This window comes from Sciurus vulgaris (assembly GCF_902686455.1).
Source record: "Sciurus vulgaris genome assembly, chromosome: 5".
Taxonomy (NCBI): Eukaryota; Metazoa; Chordata; class Mammalia; order Rodentia; family Sciuridae; genus Sciurus; species Sciurus vulgaris.
In genome coordinates, this window is record NC_136465.1 from 73,365,065 (window position 1) to 73,386,954 (window position 21,890).

Below are 21,890 nucleotides of genomic sequence, written 5' to 3' on the forward strand. Positions count from 1 at the left end.
TGGACTCAAAGTAGATTCATTAAACAGTTCCATAAGCTCTAACTATAAGATGATGGATATATTTAACACATTAAAATTTATAATTCCTGTTTATCAAAAACAAGACACAATTAGAAGGGAAATGGATAGAACTGAAGGTTATCATGTTAAGCGAAATAAGCCAAACTCAGAAAGAAAAATATCTGGTGTTTCTCTCATAAGTAGAATCTAGAAAAAATGAATTAAAAAAAAAGAATGACATGGAAGTAGCAGGGTAGAAGGGAGACTATCAGGGAAGGGGAAGGTGATAGGGGCCAGGATGGAACAGGGAGAGTGGATGTTATCCAAGTACGTAATATGCATAATATGCATATATGAAATCATCACAATGAAACCCATTATATTATACAACTAATATGCACTAATAATTAATATTTTAACTTTAGAAAAAACAAGACACAAACTGATAGAAGATATCTGCAAAATATATAACCACTACAGAACTGATATTCAAAATATATAAACTACTCTTATAAATCATTAGGAATAAGATAACACAATCACAAAATGGTCAAAAGATAAAAATAGGTATTTCAGAAAAAAGAAAACCCAAATGGAATATACATTCCATTGTCCATGAATAAACGTACAGAATGATGCACAGCCCCATTCATCATTAGGGAAATTAACTAGGTTCATACATGAACTTGCTTGGCAACAATTTAAAAGTCTGCTGTGACCAAGTGTTTGAATGTGTGTCAACGTGAACTCTGAGGTACTGCCTGTGGAATTGTAAATTGGTGCAACTTTCAACCCATTTGGAATTACCTTGTGAACCTCAACATTTATTTGCCCAACTCCCTGTCCTTTCTGCTCCTCCCTAGGAGCAACATGGGCATATGGAGGCTACTCAAGAGCATGCATTGCAGTATTGTTTATAAGAACAACAAAAAAAAACTACAATGCACCATTTTCATAAAGCTCAAAAATAAGCAAAACAAATGATAAGTTTATGAATATAAGCATATGTGATGAAGCTACTTTTTTGAAGCAAAGATTTGAAATTAAGGATTATGGCTCTCATCAAAGGAGGCAGGCACATGAACAGGGAAGGACCATGCAAGGTAGATGCAAACAAATTGATAATGCTCTAATTCTTGGATGGGGTCATGTACTCACAGCTGTACATTTTGTTATATGTTTTATAACATATATTTCACATTTAACGTATTACACTTTGGGGTGAGGGGCCAAGGCCTGTTGCATATTAGGCAAGAACTCTACCATTGAGCTACAACCCCAGACTAACATAAAAATTATAAATAATCCCCCCCAAAAAAGAATAGCCCCCACTTAGCAATACCTAAGAACTAAGTCCTGAGTTATAAGCGACAGACTTAGCTCCTAAAGCAGTCAAGTTCCAGCCAAATTTGTCATGTGTTGCTAGAGTCAGTTGAAATCCTAGACTGGTAAGAAGTAAAGGTGAATCAAACCAAAGGGTAGAAGGTCTTTCTGTCCTCTGGGAAGTAGAGAAGGGTAGTGGCCTTCCCGTCAACATACAGTTCCGTGATTGAGATTCAGAGTTCATGAACTGAGTGGTGGCAAGCAAGACGTCAAGAAGGAAGACGTGCCTGGGTTATGTGTCACAGCAAGGCAGCCAGCCAGGAGAGGAGGGGGATTGCAGCCAGCCCTGGAACCGGTCCCAACCTGAATACAATCAGGTTCCCACCAGAGCAGAGGAACAGAGAACAGCCAGATCCTCCCAGATCTGGCTGCATCCTTGGAGAGGAACCAAATAGACCTGCTGTCATCTTCAGGCTGGGGGTTCCTGGAGATAAAAAAGCCAAAGATGAACTGGAGGAGGGAGGGAAACATGGGAGGAAAATATCACTTTGGGGTGGTTGTGAAGAAAAAAGGGTATCCACTCCACCACGTGAAAATACTCCCTGGCCTTTGGGGCTCTCCTCTGATCCAACCCCACCTCCACTAGGCTAAGAGCCTAAGGCTGCCAGATTGTCTTATCTGCCTTATGGTGCAGTGAGGACCCTGGCCAGGTGGGCACTCCCATTAGAGGTTGATGCCTCTAATGCCACCAGTGACTCCCCATTTCTTAACATTTTCTTCCCTCCTTTCTCCTATGTTCTTACAGCACTAAAGTCGCTCATTATATGATTGATTGATTGTCCACAGATTGTATTTCCTTGGGCTGCAAGCATTTTAAGGTCAGGCCTAACTCCTTTATATTCCCTATCAGTTTCCTCAGAATTGTATGCATAAAATATCTCAATAAATATTGTTAAATTTAATTAAACTTTTTAAATTTGGGGAAGAAGGAAATCACTGTAAACTACAATTGTCAGCCATGAACCATTTAGTATTAAATTAATTTTTAGAATTTTTCAAATTTTTTTATTGTTGATGAACAGAGTACTTCTATTTTATTTATTTATTTTTATGTGGTGCTGCTGCGGATCAAACTCAGTGGCTCAGACATGCTAGGCAAGTGCTCTGCCACAGAGCTATGGACCCAGCCCCTAATTTTCAGAATTTTTTAAAGGTAGATTTTGGTAAAAGAATCCAGAGAAAGTTGAAGGGAATTTTCTTAAAATATGAGGTTTCTTGAAAAAAAGGGGGGAAAAAACTATGTGACCATTTAGAGAGATGATTTTTTTAAAATCATGACTTACTCATGCCCTGAAGCACTGTGGAGACATTAAAAATAGCTAGACTTCTGTAGACCATCATAGAAAGATATCAGACATATTATTAAGTTAAAACAAAACAAACTCTTGCAAAACATTTACAGTGTGACCTTATTTTTGTTAAAAACGATGACAGCAAAATACATGTCTCTCCATTGTGGAAGAGATCTGAAAAAGATGTGAGCAATCATACACAGTGGTCACCTCTAGGGCCTTGCATACACATCTCTCATGTAAGGTTTGTATGAATTGCCTGAGAGAACCATTACAAATGTTAAAATTCAAATTCCCATTCAGCAGGACTGAGTGGGGTCCACAATTCTGTTTCTGACAAGGTCCTAGGCAGTGACATGCCAGAGCCAGCTCATCCTGGCTTGTGAGAACTGCAGGTTACACAGAAGTTTTTCAAGTCCCTTGCAGAATGTAGACATCCTTAAATATTACAGTATATTCACTGGGGCTGGGAATGGAGCTCAGTGGCAGAACACCTGCCTTAGAGCAAAACATAAGGCCCTAGATTCCTTCCTCAGAATCACAAAAGAATAAATAAGTCAAGTATATACACTCAGAATTAAATAAGTTATATTTAAAATATTTGAAACTCATGACTTTTAATTATTTTACAATTTACTCTTTATATTCTTGAGGTTGTACATAAAAACTACTGAATCTGTAAGTGGGAAATAATACCTAATAATGTTCCACTATTTCTAGTTTTGCACTCATTGACATCACATTGATGTCATGAAATTTGCCACAGTGGGAATATTTTACAATGGAAATTGGCCAACACTATGGATCAGGGATTTTGTTTTCTTTTTTCTTTTTCTTTTTCTTTCAGAGAGCCACTTGTTAAACACTTACCAGTACACCACTGCTATGAGCATATAGCATTGGTCTAAGGTACAGGGCTATTTTGGAAAACATATTAAGAGTGAGAAGAGGAAAGAGTACAGAAGAGGGAGGCAGTGAACTTCAAATTCAAATTTTGCCACACTAAGATTTTCTATATGTCTACCTCAAGGATGGCATGTTGTCCCTAACAAATGGTAGTCAACTGAGTAAATAAATGCATGCTGTGAAGAACCAAGAAGATCATCTGCAAGAGAGCACTGGATGGCTCACTTCACTTCCCACAGGAGCTGGTTTGTGCTCCTGGGGGCCCCAGGCATGGGTAGCTCAGAGCTAGCAGGCTCTCTCCCTCCCACCTTGATGTTTCCTGTACGGTTTTGGTTCCTGCATCTGGCAGCCAGTATTGACTCATGTACTCCTCTAGAGTTCAGCAAGAAAAGCCCAAGGCCGAACTACTGGTTGAGTAAACAAACAGCCAGGTCTGGACAGAGTTCCAGCCGGAACCCTTATCTCACCCATTAGCCCCTCTCACCCTTAACCCCTCCCCTGCCACTAGAACCTTCTCTTTAGCCTGTTGCTCCCTCTAACCACTGTCTTACTCCTCGGACCACCCTAGGCAAAGTTCCATGATTAATGGAAACTTCCATCCCTCCAGCTCCTGACTGTTCCCATGTCACCAATCCAAGCCCACCAAATCTGATGTCAGAGTCATGGCCTGGTGGGCCGGTTGGCCAACTGAGCAGACGGAGGCAGGGAACTCTTCCCTCTCATCCTCTGAGAGTTGGGTCTTAGAATCTCAAGCAGAAGCAGCTGTGCCTCTGCACCTGGTTCCAGCAAGTCACCCAGCACTCCCCATTATCAATCCCACCAATGTCCACCGCACCCCAACTTCTGGCATGCTGACACTGTTGTAGGCCATCCGAGTTGCCAGACCTGAGAGCTCACACTGAGCAGAGGGAGCAAGTCAATAAACAGATGGTGTTAAACCCTAGAAGAGACTGAGGTAAGGTAAAGGGGACACAAATCATGGGGCAGGTGGCATGGAACTGGTGTAGGGAAAGGTTAATACTACAGGGTAGTGACAGAAGGCCTCTCTGATAAGGTGACACTGAAGAAGAGACCTGGTAGTAGGGGCCAGCCATGGAACTATCTAGGGAGGAACATTTGAGGCCAAGATAAGCAGGAGCCTGCCTGCTACATTCAAAGCACCCCCAAGTGAATGAAAGGAGTGAGGCCAGAGAGGCAGGCGTGGGGGAGCATCATGAGGGCCTGTGTGCTAGAGAAGGAATCTGAAATTTGGAACTTATTCTGGGAGCGATAGGAAACCATTGGAAAGTCTTGAGCAGAGATGTGACATGATCTAATTATTTTAAACGATCATTCCAAGTGCTCTGTTAAAAGACTAATGTGTGGGGCAGCAGGGTTGGAAGCATGGAGACCAATTAGGTGGCCAAAGCAAAAGTCTAAGCAAGAGACAATGGTGCCTGAGACCAGGAGAGAGGCAGTACAGTAGGGGCCCTGTTTATATTTTGAATTAGATCTAACAAGATGTGCTGATGAATTTTTTTCCAGTACTGTGGATTGAACCCAGGGCCTTGCGCAGGCTGGGCACATACTTTACCACTGAGCTATGCCCAGCATAGAAGTAATTATTTTTTTGGATACAGAGTCTCACTATGTTGTCAGGCTGCCCTCAAAATCTAGGCCTCATATGATCCTCCTGCCTTGGCCTCCAGTGTAGCTGGGACTACAGGTGCATGCCACCATGTCCAACTGTCTGATGAATCTTAATGGGGCATGAGAGAAAGAGCAGAGTCAAGGAGGACTCAGAGTTCAAGCCCTATGTGTCATGAATCTGTTTTATAACAAGCTTTCATGCAGGAGCAGGATCTTCTTTCTCACTATATTTCCAGGGACAAAGAGTAGTTACTTGGCCTGGCCCAAGTTCAGCAAGAGAGGAAGGAAGAGAGGGAGGAGGGGTAGGCGGGAGAAGAATATTTATGCCACTAATATTTCTGAAGTCTGGCCTCCCCCCATGAAGTCTTGGGGACTAATCCAACAAGGTTGCCTGTCCTTCTCAAAGGTATTCTTATATTTACTCGCCCTCCACACCCAGTTCCCTCTCCTTTTCTTGAACAAAAGCAATGCATTAGCAACTAGCCAGCTGAGAAGCAGTTTAGCACTTTTAGTTCATCACTGAGTCAGTGTATCAGTCTGTTTCCACTGCTATACCAAATGCCTGAGGTTGGACACTTTATTTTTTTAAAAAAAAGACACTGAGTTCCCAGTTTTGGCAGCTGAAAGTCTTAAGTTCAGGTGGCCTTATTTTTTTTTTTATTGGTTCTTCTTAGTTAAAAATGACAGTAGAATTAATTTTGATAAAATTATACAAGCATTGAAAATATTCTACTTGAATCCCATTCTTGTGGTTGGGCACAATGGTGGGATTCACTTAGTATTTTCATATGTGTGAAAATTATGTTAGATTTATTCTACCATCTTTCCTTTTCCTATTCCTCCCTCCTTTCCTTTCATTCCCCTTCCTCTAATCCAGTGAAAGTCTCTTCTTCCCTTTCCCCTGCCTTATTGTGGTTTAGCTTTCACTTATCAGTGAAAATATTCAACCTTTGGTTTTCTGGGATTGGCTTATTTCACTTAGCATGATAGTCTCCAGATCCACCCATTACTGGCAAATGTCATAAAGTCATTCTTTTTTATGATTGGGTAATACTTCATTGTGCATATATATCACATATTACATTTTCTTTATTCATTCATCTGTTGGTTCCATAGCTTAGCTATTGTGAATTGTGCTGCTATATACATTGATGTGACTATATCACTGTAGTATGCCAATTTTAAATCCTTTGGATATATACCGAGGAGTAGGATAACTGGGTCAAATGGCAATTCTATTCTTAGTGTTTTGAGGAAACTTCATGTTGCTTTCCAGAGGGTTGCAGCAATTTGCAGTCCCACCAGCAATGTGGGAGTGTTCCCTTTTCCCCGCATCCTCACCAACATTTATTGTTACTTGTATTCTTGATAGTTGCCCCGCTGACTGGAGTGAGATGGAATCTCAGTGCAGTTTATTGATTCAGCTTCTAGTGAGCGGCCCCTTGGCAGCATCCCATCATGATGGATGGCACAGCAAGAACACGTGCAGAAGGGAGAGCTCACAAGGAGATACAGGAAGCCAGAGGGGCCAGGTTTGTTCTTTCCTAATTCCTCTCTCAGAAACTAACTGGGGACCCACAAGAACTGCGTATATCTTTTCCGAGGGCAGCACCCTCAATGACCTAACCTCCTTCCACAATGCCCCATCTCTTAAAGGTCCCACCCTCTCTCTATTTGTCCACACTGAGGACCACACCTCCGATACATGAACTTTGGGGGGTCAAACCATCTCTGAGCCCAGCTGTTAAGCTAAACATTTAACTGCTATCACAGGCACCCTCCCAATAATTCCTTCATGTAGTTCTCTGCACATACGTGGTCAGAGCTGCTACCACAGCTGCACATACATGGCAGAGACACAGCCACATCTAATTTTGCTCTGGTGTTCCTGGAGGACTGTCTGCATTGCATGGTCTCAGATCATCACGAACGAGCTCTTGGTGACCTGAGGAAAGAAGAAAGGAGAGGAGAGTCACAGGGTTGAAGCTGAGAGTCAGGGAAGAGAAGGAAGGTGCCTCTGCCCTTTAAGGACTTGCCATGAAGTTGCACTTCTGCTCACATTCCATTGGCTAGAACTTGGCCATGTGGCCATCCTGGCTGTAAAGGAGACTGGGAAATAAAACCATGTCCCCAACCAAAATTCCACGAGTATGGAAGAAGGGCAAGAGAATGTGGGGGGACAATTGGCAGCTCTGCCACAAAGCAGATCCATCTGCCCTAAATGCCACTTTCCTTCTCTCTATGTGAGCCTCTCAGAATAAGGCCCAGTCTAATGCCTGTGTGTGTGTGTGTGTGTGCGCGTGTGTGTGTGCGTGCGTGTGTGTGTGTGTGTGTACCAAGGATTGAACTCAGAGGCACTTACCCACTAAACCACATCCTCAGCCCTTTTTTATAATTTATTTTGAAACAGGTCTCACTGAGTTGCTCAGGCTCACTAAGCCTCACTAAGTTGCTGAGGCTGGCTTTGAACTCACAATCCTCCTGCCTCAGCCTCCTGAGCGGCTGGGATTATAGGCATGTGCCACCACTCCCAGCTATACCTTTCATTTTATGTACAGAATATTTAAGCACATGAAGCACAATCACCCACATAATTAAGTTTAATGTTCCCAGTACCTCATGGGCTGGGTAGTATGGTCAGATCTTACCCAAGAAAACCAGGGTTTAGAATGGTGGTAAGATCTGTACGGGGTCACAGGCTGATGAACAGCTGGGATTTGAACTCAGACCTTCTCTCCACACCCCTTGCTTTCACCCCTCACCAGCAGGGCACCAAATGGATAATTACTGTGCTGTGAAGGAGGGGATGATCCCTACCACTCACAACACCACCACTAGAATCTATCAGGAAAGATGGCAGCTTAAGACCGATGTGCCTTGACAGAATGCAGATAATCCCATCGTTCTCACTGAAGGAGAAAATCCACTCCAGTCCTGCACATCTATGTGTGATAAGGAGGCAGAGGAGGCAAGATGGAGAGGCCAGGACCAGTGCAGATGGCCTCCTTGTTTACAGAAGCTTCTGTGGTGACTGGCTTGTGTCTGCTCCATTCGGCTGTTAAATATTCTTAAGATCAGTCCTTGTGACATCTGTCTTTGGTGGAGATCTGTCCAAAGTATCCTACCATCCGAACTTCAGTTCCACATCTACTAAAAAGATCAAGCCAATTTTACTCCCTGCGGCCAACCCACAGCTAGTGAAGAGACAACACTAAACATGTTGGTTTAACCAAGAGAAATGACTGCCACATTGTGCCCCAGGCTTCCCCTGGACACCACCCTAGACCCTCAGCCTAGGCCCTCATCCCAGAAACACCCCCTCCCCCCGCATTTCCCCAGCTTATCCCTTCCAATTTCACCTCCACCCCACCTACAGACCAGGGCCCTACTACAGTGCAAAGCAGACTTGGAAGAGCTGACAAGATCACAGAGCCTTAGAAAATCCAAGAGGAAGAGACTAAGGAGACTGCCCAATACTGTGCCACAGGCCCTGCATGGCAGAGCCTTGAAAATGTACAAGATGTGCCCACTGCTGCTCTAAAGCTTTCTGCATGTTGCTTTAGTTAATTCAAAGGCAGTGTGGCAGCTAAGAGAGCCCTCTGAGAACCCACTGCCTGGCTTCTGATTCAAGCTCTGTCACCTACAGCTATGTGACCTCTGAAAACCTAGGCAACCATTCAGTGCCTACTGTCCTCATCAGTAAAATTAGATGATAATGACAGCAGGGCACTTACCTAGCATGGTTGTTGTGATGATGAAATGAGTTAATATAGTTGATTCTCATTATTCCCAGTGATTATGTTCTATAAAGTTTCTGTAAACACTGAATTGGTGAATTTTGAATCATTGTTTCTAATGAGAATACACAAGGTTAGGTTCCTATGATCCTCTAGTTACAACACTTTCATTAACCAGTGATGAATATCTTTGTTTAATGTGGGTTTCTGTTTAAAGACACCATATTTAATCTATATTATTGATTCATTAACGTTACTAATGTTAACAGTACTATATCATTCGTGCCTGGACAAAACTTATCTCACACAAATTTTCTCCACAAGGCACATCACAGCTTTCTTGCACTTTCTTGCACACATGACACTCCCCCTAGTCACTTCATGCCCTAGACAACATATAAACACAACAATTGGGACTATTTTAAACTCATGCCTATGATCCCAGCTACATGGGTGGCTGGGGCAGGAGGATCACAAATCCAAGCAATCTGGACAACTTAGTGAGACCCTGTATCAAAATAAAATAAATAGAGCTGGAGATGTAGCTCAGTGGTAGAATGCTTGCCTAGTATGCATGAGGCCCTGGATTCAATCCCCAGTTCACAAACACTCTATCTGCTAAGATCGATACTGCTGCTCCCATTTCATAGATGAGGACAGAATGTCCCAGAGGTTCAGGACCTGGACCTGGGCCTGGGTTACATAGTTGGTCAGTGGTAGTGTCAGGACTCAAACCCAGTTTTCAGCCTGGTTTAACTACTTTTTACCTTGCTGAGGGTGGAACCCCAGCCTCTGCAGGTACAATGGTGCTGGTCATAAGTGACAGGCACACATTGCACTTCCCCCTCCCACTTCATGCACATACAGAAGCCCCTGTATTTACAAAAGTGCTTCCTTTCCCAAACTTCCTTTATTCTGAGGCGCCTTAAGAACAAAGAGGTGTCCCAGCCTGAATCCTTCCTCCAGCTGCCTACGGAGCTCACAGCCCTTCTCATTCCTCCTCAGTACCTTCTACTCCACACTGCCCACCAAAGCAGGCTGGCACAAAGAGTTTATGATAGATTCTCTCGGCTTCCTCTGCTGCTTAGCCAAGGGCCCCAGCTGGGACGGACTCACTCCACAGAGAAGAGAAGTCTTAGGAGAAAGAAAAGAGACTGGGATGGTGAGAGGGTAGAGAAGCCAGAACCTCAGGGATGCCCCACAGAGGAAAGGCTGGCCAACAGAGAAGCATGCGGGAGCAGCAGGACTGCCCATCAGAACTGTGTGACAAAGGCTCATGGTGTCCCCATTGCACAAGGTCCAATGTGCAGGAATCTTCCTGGACCAGGCAGCTAACCCTGCCATCCTTCCAGTCCCAGGCTTTTTAAGTAGTCTACAGATCACTCTGAAGTCTAGAAGATGTGCCATCCTAGAGAATTTTGCATTTTTAACTTATCTATTATCAAGGATCAATACACCATGGCCTGCAACTGGCTGGGGTACATCTCACTAGCTAATTTTTTTAAGAAAACATCTTTAAAGGATGGAAGAAAAAGAGAAGAAGGAGGAAAGACCATATGTGACCCATGAAGCCTAAAAGAATCACCTTTGCATGAAAAGATGCCTAACCCAGATTGATAACAGAAGCCCTGCTAAGCAAGCAGGGAGTAGAGCAGGCAGGACACATGTCCTACACCCACCCATCCCTGGCCCAGGATGTCCAGGGTGTCATTTAACCTCTATGAGGCTCCTGGGGCTGTGGGAATTCAATTAGATATAATCCACATCAAGCCTTTAGCTCCAAGTACCCTAGTTCAAAGCATGCTGCTCACATGTGGCCACTGAAAGCAGTGGTTGTGATGGAGGGGAACAGTGCATGTGGTAGAGGGACAAGCAAAAGGGCCCCACCTTGACTGTCTGACTGTCTACGTGTCGCAGAGAAGTGAGGAAACTGAATTATAGTGGGTGACTCATCTGAGATCACCCCACTATAAATAGGATGTCACCAGAACAGCTTTCTGCAGACTCATGAAGGCTCACCAGCAGGTCCACAGTGCCCTTGCTTTCACTGCCCCTTTAAGGGCCAACACACACACACACACACACACACACACACACACACACACACACACACACACACACATTCTGACTCCAGACTTCATTCCCACAGAACTTTACTGTTTTCAACAGGCTGATGGGTTGACCTGCTGTGTTAGTTGCCAACAGCTAAATTTATTTCATATTCAAGGGTATTTTCTTCCTTTCACAGACAGGAGGTATGAGTTTCACTGAAAATCACAGAAGCCACCTCAAATCAAGGCATTTCTTTATTTTCCCAACATGGGGAACAAAGTCTGGCCCTAGCCAGGGCCTCTCCTCTTGAATCTACTATCCAAATTCTGAGGCTCACATGTTTAGCTCACACTCTGTAAGAAACAGACAAGTGTAGGCATGTGCCAGCCACAGAAATGAGTTTAACTCTGGTCCCATCAAACCTCTCAGGTCCTCAGTCATCCTCTCACCAACCTCTTGGTGCTTGAGAGAGAAAGGTGTCTCAGAGGTCACATGAGGGGTTCCAAGCTACTTCTGTCTTTTGAGATTACCAGGACATACATTTTATAAACTGAAATGGACTGTCCATCCAAATAGGGTTATAGAAACCGTGGCCTTTTTTAAATAGTTACACTGAAAAATTAACCCTTTTAACCCCAAAGTATAATTTCATCTAATGGTGCTAATCCACAAAATAATTTCAGGATTTATCACATGTATTAGTTTATCTTGAAGTAGTAGGCAAAGTGGTCCAGTAGCAAGATAGACCTACGAGTTTCAAGTTGAAAAGCAGGTGTCTCCTTCCACTCTATCAGTGTGGCTCTGCGTCATATTATAGAACCACTTTATTGGAGGATGAAGTCCTTAGAAATGACATCCAATTCTAGAGAGGAAGATCCTCTTGCATGGCTCTCCAGAGAATTCCTAGACAGATCTCCTCTCTCTGAGCCATGACAAGCTGGTTGCTCTCAGCAGAATCCTGGGACAGGATTCTTCTCCTGCATCAAATGCCACAAAGGCCACCAGCTTCTCCTCATCCCTAGATGTAAATTTGTTTTGGGCTCCAGGACAGCTGCCATCACACTGCTCTGCTCTGTCTCCTCTCCCCCTGCTACTAGGAGAACTGCCCATTTCTTTTCCTCTTATTGCTTGAAAAGTGATTCTTGAATATAGCATGGAAACAGGGATTAACTTGACAGTAAAGAGACCAAAAAGCCCTGCCTCAGCAAGGTGGCCAAGGTCAACATCAGCAGGTATAAATCATGTCGATGGCAGGTACCCTCCACATGATGTGATGAGAGTAGCACTTTGGCACTGTGGTCACTCCCCAAAGCCACATTCTCCCAGTCTAATCATTAGAAAAACAAAAAGTACAAAATTTCTGGTCAGTATCCTCAAAATTGTCAAGATCCCCATACACAAGGAAGTCTGAGAAACTGTCACAGCCAAAAAGAGACATTATAACTAAATAATAATAGACTATCCTAGATGGGATTCTGGAACAGAAAGGGGACATTCTGTAAAACAAATAAGTAAGTTAAGAAATCCAAATAAAGTATGGAATTCTGTTAATAGTGATATATCAATATTGATTCAGTAACACTGACTCATATATAACATGAATGTAAGATGTTAATAATAGGGGAACATGGGTGTGGAGTATACAGCAACCCTGTACTATGATTCTATAAATTCAAAATTGTTCTAAAATTAAAAGGTATTTTTTAAAAAGACTCAAATGGCTCTGTTCTATCCTTACCCACCTTCAAAGCATAGAACACACAGATTACATTAAGAGGGGAGTGTGGTAGAATGGTTAGGAATACAGACTCCCCCTCCCCCTGCACTGAGGCAAGAAGATCACAGGTTTGAGGCCAGCCTCAGCAACTTAGTGAGACTCTGTTTCAAAATTAAAAATAAAAAAGGTTAGGAGGATAACTCAGTGGTAGAGAGCCCCAGGGTTCCATTCCTAGTACCTAAAATTAAATTAAATTAAATACAAAGACTCTGATGCTTGAGGTGTGAGGCCTGGCTCTGCCGCTTCCTGTTGAAGTGCCCTTGGGTGAGTTACTGAACCCTCTAAGCTTCCATTTCCTTGATATTAATGGGAGGGAGTAATAACAATAGCCTCTATGTTGTGGAACTATTGAGAAAAAAGTATACAAAGCTCGTAGTGCAATGCCTAAATCAGAAAATATTAGCTGTGACTGAACAAGAGAGAAGAACATCTGAGAGGAGGGCAGCTTTTCATGGGGCAGTGCTGTGGTCAAGGCCCTCCAAGGCCCACACATCACACCATGAAGGGCCACCTCCTCCTGAAGAGGATGGAACACAGGAGGAAGAGGAGGGAGGGGGCGTCTGGGAAGCTCCTGGAAGAGGCCACACACAGGAGCCTCCCTGGAATGCTGCAGGAAGTACAGGGTGTTGCTGTGATTACTACAAAGCATCCTGGTCTCTATGTTCATGACCGGGGCACACTGGGAGCACAATGCCCGGAAGGGCTACTCACAGCCCAGCAAAACAGACAGCGTCTGCCACCTCCCCTCACCGCCCAAGAGGTTCCCCCACCTCCACCGGGAACACCAGAAGTACCACACCCCAACAAAGTTCTGGGAAACCTGGGCCTCCAGCGCCTCCAGCAGCCAGGCCACAGCAAGGCCATTTTGGAGTGGACAGGCCAGCAACTAGCCTGGGACAGCCTGGCTCCTCAGAGCCCAGCTGCTCTGCATCATGGAGCATCATCTATGAACAGTCGCTGAGGGGTGCTGACTTTCCTGACAGGTGGAGCTGAGCCTATGATGGGCCTAAACCAGAAGTCATAAAACTTGGGTGTGAGATCAGCCCAGGTCTCTAATTAGCTGGTTGACCTTATGAAAGTCACTGGACTTATCAAGGCCTCAGCTTCCTCCTCTGTCACCAGGAGAAGAGCTTCTGTCTGAAATACTGTGCATCCTGGGAACATCAAAGTAAACCACATGGGTGCCCCAACACCACAGTTTTATTATTCAACCAGCCTCCCCCCAAAACAGGTCTTTCAAGGTAACCTTGCAGTTTCGAATCTACCTGAGCTTCACAGCAAATGCTCCTGTAAGGAATTTTGTACCCTTCACATTACGTATAGATGGAACCCACTGATACTCATAAGGTGAGGATTGGATCTGTCTGAATAACAAGGAGACTGAAGCCTAAGGCTCAGAGGGTGGTGATGAACCCAGTCCTTGGACCAGCCACCTGCTCCAGTGTCTTTTCATTATCTCAGAGGGATGGAGCTTGCCTGTTGGAGTCAGTGTAAGGCTGGGGACAGGATGCCTGAGCCTGCTCTTGGCTGTGGTTTGATCCTTCCTCTTTGTGACTCTACTTTTCTCACCAATGGAATGGAAAGAATGAGTGTAGAAAGCAATCAGTTTAGTTCAAATTACACTCACTCCATGAGCACCTGCTTTGGACGAGGCAGTATACCACAGTCATTGTGGCACCTACAAACAGAAAATAAATCCCACAGTCCCTGCCCTCAAAGACTATGTAATAGTATAACAATAAGTAAACTGTGAAGAGGACTTTCCTTTTCCTGCTTTTGCTTTGTGACAAGCAGGGTTATCAATACTATTTTACACACCAGGCCTCCAAGATGAAGGAACCAGCCTAAATGGGAGCACTGCGATATTCTGACTAAATCCCATTTCCTTCTCCACCTGAGGCACTGTGTTTTATTTGGACTCTTTCAGCTGTAAGTGGGGGGAAAAAAAAAAAAAAAAAAAAAACAGGAACCAAATAAAAGGTCACGTAACCATCCCTGAGTTCAGGAGTAGGGCTGGGCTGCCTTCCGGTGCAACCTGACTAGGGCACATATGTCACAAAGACATGGCTCAGCTTTGACCTCCTCCCTGAACAGGTGACTTCTCTGGTTACTGTGATAACAAAATGGAGACAGTGGTTCCAGCTGTGATCCCTCCAGGTTCAAGTCCACAGGGGAGGAGTCCCTGCTTCCAGGTCTCCTCAGTTCTAGTTAAAGCACAAGCCCCTCCCTGAACTCACCACTGTGACCTTGAAGCAGATGATGGCTTTGACCATTTGGTGACAATTCAGAGAGCTGGATCAATCCCACCAAAAACATGTGCTGGAGTGTGGCCAACTAGGTTCTTAAAGGAAATTTAGAGCATGTTTAACCCAAGAGTGCTGGATGGCCTGACTAGGCACACATAGAGATGTCCACTGAGCCATACACAGTAGTATAGTAGCTTAAAATAATTTTTTTCAGGGTTGGGGGTGTCACTCAGTGGTAGAGCACTTAGATAGCGTGCACAAGGCCCTGGGTTCAATCTCTAGCATGGCAAATAAATGAATAATTTTTTTTTCATTCACTGCTTGATTTACCAGAAAAATTAGTAGAAACTAAATAAATAAATCATAATAAGATATATTAAAATGAATTAAAACACTGTGTTATGGTTTGGATGTGAAGAGTCTGCTGAACTTCCTGTATTAAGGCAGGAAGGTTCAGAGGTAAAATGATTGGTTTATGAGAGCTGTTACCCAACCTGTCCATCCTAATTTAGATGAACTAACTGGGTGGTAACAGTAGAGGAGGTGGGCCCCTGGGCATGCCCCGGAGGATGTATCTTCCCTGCTACCCCATCTCTCCTTCTCTCAGCTTCCCTGCTGCCATGAGGCCAGCAGCCCTCCTCTGCCACACTCTTCAGCCATGGTGCTCTGCCTCGCCTCTGACCAAAAGCAATGGAGTCAGCTGACCATAGACTAAACTTCTGAACCATGAGCTCAAAATAAACTTTCCCTCCTCTAAGTTGTTTTTGTCAACAGGGTCACAAAGCTGACTAATACACACTGTAATGTGCCTCACTGGGAGTCAGTAGCTTTGTCCACAATTCCTGAATCTACTCTCATTGATCATAATTTCACTCCAGTAGTATCTAAAGCACAACCTCAGAGCCAGATACTTGGAGAGCCATTTGAGAAAAAAGTAAAATTGGATCCATTCCTACACCATACACCAGGATAAATTCCAAATGGATGATGAATCTAAATACCTACAAATGAAATGATCAAGTAAGTACTTGAGGAAAACCTAGGCAAATTTCTTTGTAACCTAGGAGTAAGAAAACATAGATAAATTTAATTGCAATATACATAATTCTTAGTGAAAGACACCATATAGAACTTAGAAAGGCAAAAGAGATAATAGGGAAAATATTTGTGAATACTACAATACTATAGAGAATGGATCATTTTTTCTAATATTGAAGAACTTCCAAAAATAGAGAAAAGAACTGACAACCCTATAAGGGGAGGGGGGACTAGCAAAATGAGCAATTTACAGAAAAACAAATGCAAATTGCTCTTGTGGGGAAAAAATGCTCAACGTTGCTTATATCAAGAGAAATACAAATTAAAACTATACTAAGATACCCTTTAGATTGTTAAAAACCCAAAAGTTTGACAGTATACACATTCAGCTATAGAGAAATGAGCCCTTTCACATATTGTTGAAGGAAACACAAAATGGTACAACCTTACAAAAAAATTGGGCAATGTTTTGCAAAACTACATACGCACTTAGACTTTAACCCAGGACTTATCTAGGAATTTACTCCGCAGATTAAAAGAGACAGAAAAATATATGTGCAAGAAAAGAGTAGTTGTTTGTAGGCAATAATGCAATATCCATGGTGAGGGACTGGTTGAATAAACTAAGCAATAGAAAACTATGTACTGAATGAAGAAATGAAGAAATGGGGCTATCTTCATAAACTACTGTGGAGTGATCTACAGGGACTATTAAGTGGAAAAAAAAAGAAGTATGAGCAGAATGCCTCCATTTATCAAAGAAACAGGAGATAAAAAATGACACAAATATTTTACATTAAATATAAATATAATAAATTTAATATAAATATAATAAATAGATATAATAAACTTAATGGAGATACTAAAGTAGAGGGGACACCAAGATAGAACCTAATATTTTGGCAAATTTATTAATAATTTATTTTGTAGGTTTGACTTTGGAACCATAACTATCTCATATAAATACATACATGTATATGTACATACATATACATATATATATTTGTTTTGTTTTTGTTTTTGTTTTTGTTTTCATGCTTGGTCTCAACCTCAACATGCCAGAAGAGTGCTCTACCACTGTGCTACACCCTTGGCTTTATAAAATATCTTATTTTACAGAGCAAGTTTTGAAAATTCAAAATAAATAAAACAAGTAAGCCTACAAGTGTATCCAGTTTTTGGCATGACCACCTAGAGAAGAACAAAGAGTCCCTAAAGTACAACATTTGACGGTACATCCTAAGGACCAAAGGAAATGCAGGTAAATCTGTAAGTATTGTGAATAATCATATCATAAGATAATGTTGGTATTGTCATTCTGGGACAGTTGCGTATGTAACATGGAGAAAGCAAATAAGGACAGAGGTACTCTCCTGCTTACACCAGCGTCACTTCTAGATAAACCTATCATGACTTGCAAATATCATAAGTGGAAAATGCATATTATGACCCTAACCTGCATAGCTCAGCCCACAGTGCACTGTAGAGTCCCAGGTATTCCCCCCTCATGATTGCCATAGCTGCACAGCATCTGGGGAGAGCACCGCGCTGTGTATTCCTTGCTTGGTAAAAGACCAAAATTCAAAATCCAAAGTGTGGTTTCTACCAAATGAATATCACTTTCACACCACTTTAAAGTCCAAAAATCCTATGTAGACCTGTCCTAAGTCAGGGACAGTCTGTACTAATTCTGTCATTCCTGGTATACTTCAGAACTGAAATTCTTGGCATTTGAGGAAGGGGGCACAATTACACTAAGATAGGACAGAGTAAGTAAAACCTCACATCCTGAATTTGAATTAGAAATATTAGAGTACATGGTCCATTATGCAGCAATTGAGAGAGATGCTCTCTGTCTTCTAAAAAGAAATTCAGGTCTCCCACCTCCTCCATCTACCCAATAAGTTCCTAAAGCTGAACCACTCTAACTTGGAAGTGCCTCTCAGCTCTAGTCCCTTCTCTCCATCCCAACAGCTAGTCTTCCATTGTTCACCTGGACTTTTCACAGGTCTTAACTAGCATCCCTGCCTGCCAAGTCTTCATTCTGCTCATCACCAAGATCATTTCCCCCACCAGCCACCTAAGCCACACCCCTACTGCACCAAACAGGGTTCCAGAAAGAAACAGAGGGAACACCTGAAGGTGCTTGCTAAAGGGAGTCTGCCCACAGCAAGTAGGCATGGGTAAGTGAACCACTTGGGTAAAGCACCCAAGAATGAGCCACAGCTGGAAGACTTTGCCACCAATGGCTGTAGGGTGTGACCAGAGACAGAGTTGGAGCCAGAGTGCTCCTCCACCCTGGAGGGATACCTGTGACAGGAGCCACAGCCACAGAGGAATGCAACTGCTGCCAAAAAAGTGATGAGTCAATGAGGAGATAAACATCCCAGATTTTCTCTCCCCCTGCCCTCCAACCTGTGGGCAAGGGAGCTGGCTAAAGCAGTCCACAGAGGAGGGTAGAGAAGGGACGGGCTGGAGATGAGAGGAACACACAGAACAGCCAACACACCCTTGCTCTCAGGAGCAAGCCCAAGTTCTAGAGCAGCGTATACCAGGTGCTTCACTAACCAGTCACACCCTTTCTGTGACTTTATCCTCATAAGTCACCTCCTGTCACCCTCAGGTCCCAGCCCTAGCTACCGCAGACCTACATCGACCTTTCATATCTTCCCTTCTTGCCTGGTGCTATTTGCTTTCTATTATACTTTCCCCATTCCCCACCCCTCCCCTGCTCCTGTAAACTCCTGTTCAAGGCCTCTTGGATGGCACCTCCCTCAGGCAGCCCTCACCAAGTCCCATCCTCAAAGAATCTCCTCTGCTCCCACTGTCACCTCCAGGCCTCACGAGAGCAGCACTGGCCTTGTTCTGGGATCATTTACTGGTCTGCCTCCATGTCAGACTGTGCAAGATCTGGCATTGGCTCTACTGCACCCCCCAATATCACTCTGTTTTTCTCTTCCCCTCCAATTCCAGGTTCTGTCTTACATAATATGGAAGCCCTTCTCCTTGGCCTTTCTGCTACTGAACAAGCACTAGGTATGAGTTCAGCAAACCTGGGGAAAAGGCTTTACCCCAGGCCTCCAGCCCTGACTCCACAGCACTAAGGTGCCTGAGGTAGCCCAGCCAGACTGTCTCCAACAGCATCCTCCTTGCCCTGGAAGGGCCACACTGCTCTGCCTGAGCGGCTGGTTTGGTCATCAGGCGCAGGAGCTATTGCCTCTGCCAAGTTTAAGCACAGATTTTGTCGAAGCCTCCCTGATGAGGCCCAGGGAAAAGAGACCCACTCCTTCCCCGCTCGATTCAGGTATTAGCTCATTTACGCATGTGTATCCAGCGCTCCAACACACTTACGTAGGCCGGAGGAGACAGCACTGAATGAACACAGTAGGCTTCCTTGGTTTACAGCCAAGGGCGAGAGATGGATGTCCTAACTAATAATCAGGGAAGAGAGAAGGGAGAGGAGACAAGGGAGGCAGGAGCAGCAAAGAACAAATGGAGAGGGTTAAGCCAAAAACAGAAAGACCATCGTCATAACCAGCCCCCCTTCACTGCTCCAGCCTCAATGCCAGGAGTCAGGGGACTCGACAGGAAGCACTAGAGCCACAGAGAGGCATTGTGTTCGTTGTCTGCGGATGCAGTAACAAAACACCACAGACTGGGTGGTTTAAACAGAAATCTATTGTCTCACAGTTCTGGAGGCCAGAAGTCAGAGATCAAGGTGTGAACAGGTGTCCCTCCTGACAGCTGTGAGGAGAGTCTGCTCCAAGCACTGCTGGTACTTTGCAGGCCAGGCCGTCTTTGGCACTCTTTGACCTGTAGTTGGTATTCTCGTCCACAGCATCTCTCTTCATAGTCTTCATAAAACATACGTGACAAAAAACATTACCATTTTAACCAACTTCAACTACGCAATTCAGTGGCATTCACAATGTTCTACCATCTCCAGAACCTTTTTGTCATCCCAAACTGAAACTCTGTATCCATTAAAAATAATTCCTCAACACCCTCTCTCACCCCAGCTCCAAGTCACCACTCTTATAATCTGTCTCTATGAATCTGACTATTCTAGGTGCCTAATAAGTGGAATAACACAATACTTGTCCTTTTGGTTTCTGGTTTATTTCACTTGGCATGATGCGTTCAACTTTGATCCATGTTCGCTTGGTTTCTTTTTATAAGGACACCAAACATAGCATTAGAGACCCACACCACTCCAGGATAACCTCATTTTAATTTAACCGATTACATCTGCAATAACCCTATTTCCAAATGAATTCATAGTCTGAGGCACAGGGGGTTAGGACCTCAACATATGATTTAAAGGGACACATCTCACCCCGGAACAGGCATTCTGGTGGGCGGCACAGCAGGGTACATACATAAGCAAGTCCTTGTTTTGTTGACCCTTAGCCCCACTGCACTCCTGACAGGGACCATTTCCCTGGTACATTTCCCCAGTGGTGTGGCTGACTCACCACACAGGAAGGGAAGGGCAGGAACCGCTGGCAGATGAGCCAGGGACCCATCGCCCCGGCCAGGCCTAGCACAGCCTCCTGGATAGTTCCAACACCAGCCCTCTATGCAGACTCAGTGTGTCCCGCCTGGCTGATAGGCAGCCACTCCACCTGCAGAGGGACACCAGTGGCCCCCACCCTCTCCTGAACATGCCCACTTACCCAGGAGTCCCACTGCCCAGGCTGGGAGGCTTCCTCTGCCAGTCATGTTTCCATCTACTCATACTGAGCACTCACTTTCCATGTTCCACAAATAAGAATAAATATCCACTATGGCACAGGCCCTGGAGACAAAACAGCAAACAAAAGGAATAGACCATGATCCATGAAGTTCACAAGGAGATACAAAAAAGAGAAAACCATGAAATGTATACTATACCCAGCAATAATAGGGGAGATAGAGGGATCCAAGCAAAAGAGGATAGGAAAGGCCTGGGGTACACTGGGCTGGGTCATGTGGAAATGGAGAAGCCATCCCTGAGAAGGGTGCATTGGAGCCTGGAAGAAGCAAGGGAAATGGCCTTGCAGACCCTGGGGAAGAAGGATTCGAGCAGGGGGAACAGCAGATGGGGAGTGCAGAGTCCAAAGCAGGCATTTGGGGAAGCGGGAGGGGCAGGTGCCCCATATGAGGAGGTGCTAGTACTGTAGCCCCTAGGGGTCTGGGTTTTACCCTGAGAAATTGGAGATAAAAAGAGGAATGAGGAGCTGGGAGTTAGCTCAGTGGCAGGGCACTCGCCCAGCACTCAGGAGGCCCTGGGTTAGTTAGATCCAAAGCACAGAAAAAAAAGAGAGAGAGAGCAAGAGGAATGAGAACAAAATGTCCATGCCTCAAGGAACTTCCAGTTCAGGATTACAAGTGGAGTAATCCCCAGAAAAAGCTCTGTTGACAGTGGTTTTCATGCTAAAGACACTTGGAACCAGTAGCTGGCCTCAAGATCCAGCCTCAAGAGAGATGAATGCGCCCTGTCTGGGGAAGCACACAGATCTCAACTTAGAAACCCAAGTTTACTCTCAGGGTTGGTGTACCATGCTTCGCCCCGAAAGAGAATGCTTATTTGCTTGTTCCTCTTTGAGTTTACACCGAGAGGGCAAGTGTGGTCATCTCTGGGGTGACTACTTTTGCCTCAGAAAGCAGGCAGGTCTGACCCTGCCATGGAAGGCAGTTTGCAGTGTGCATGCAGGGGCTGCGAAGATCAGCATACCTTCCTCAGCTGGCCTCACTACCAAGAAGTAAATAACATCTCCTTTCTGCCATCTTCCCTTCTTCCCTCCAGCCTGGTTTTTCCAGGAAAAGCTCTTCCGCTGGAGAGAGGGAC

General features: G+C 44.3%; 1 long non-coding RNA gene across 2 annotated transcripts in view; it reads right to left on the reverse strand.

Annotated features, from left to right (window-relative positions):
* Nucleotides 1-1,297: 1,297 nt before the first annotated feature.
* Nucleotides 1,298-21,890, reverse strand: part of LOC306662558 — a 32,493-nt gene continuing 11,900 nt past the window's right edge. The window contains exons 2-5 of one of the 2 annotated variants that reach the window (XR_013764147.1): nt 21,777-21,876; nt 20,737-20,858; nt 7,026-7,155; nt 1,298-1,807 (exon numbers count right to left, since the gene is read on the reverse strand). This is a non-coding gene — a long non-coding RNA (uncharacterized lncRNA). Of the gene's footprint in view, nt 1,808-7,025; nt 7,156-19,748; nt 19,914-20,736; nt 20,859-21,776; nt 21,877-21,890 lie in introns of those variants that run through there. The other variant, XR_013764148.1, reaches the window with a different exon arrangement.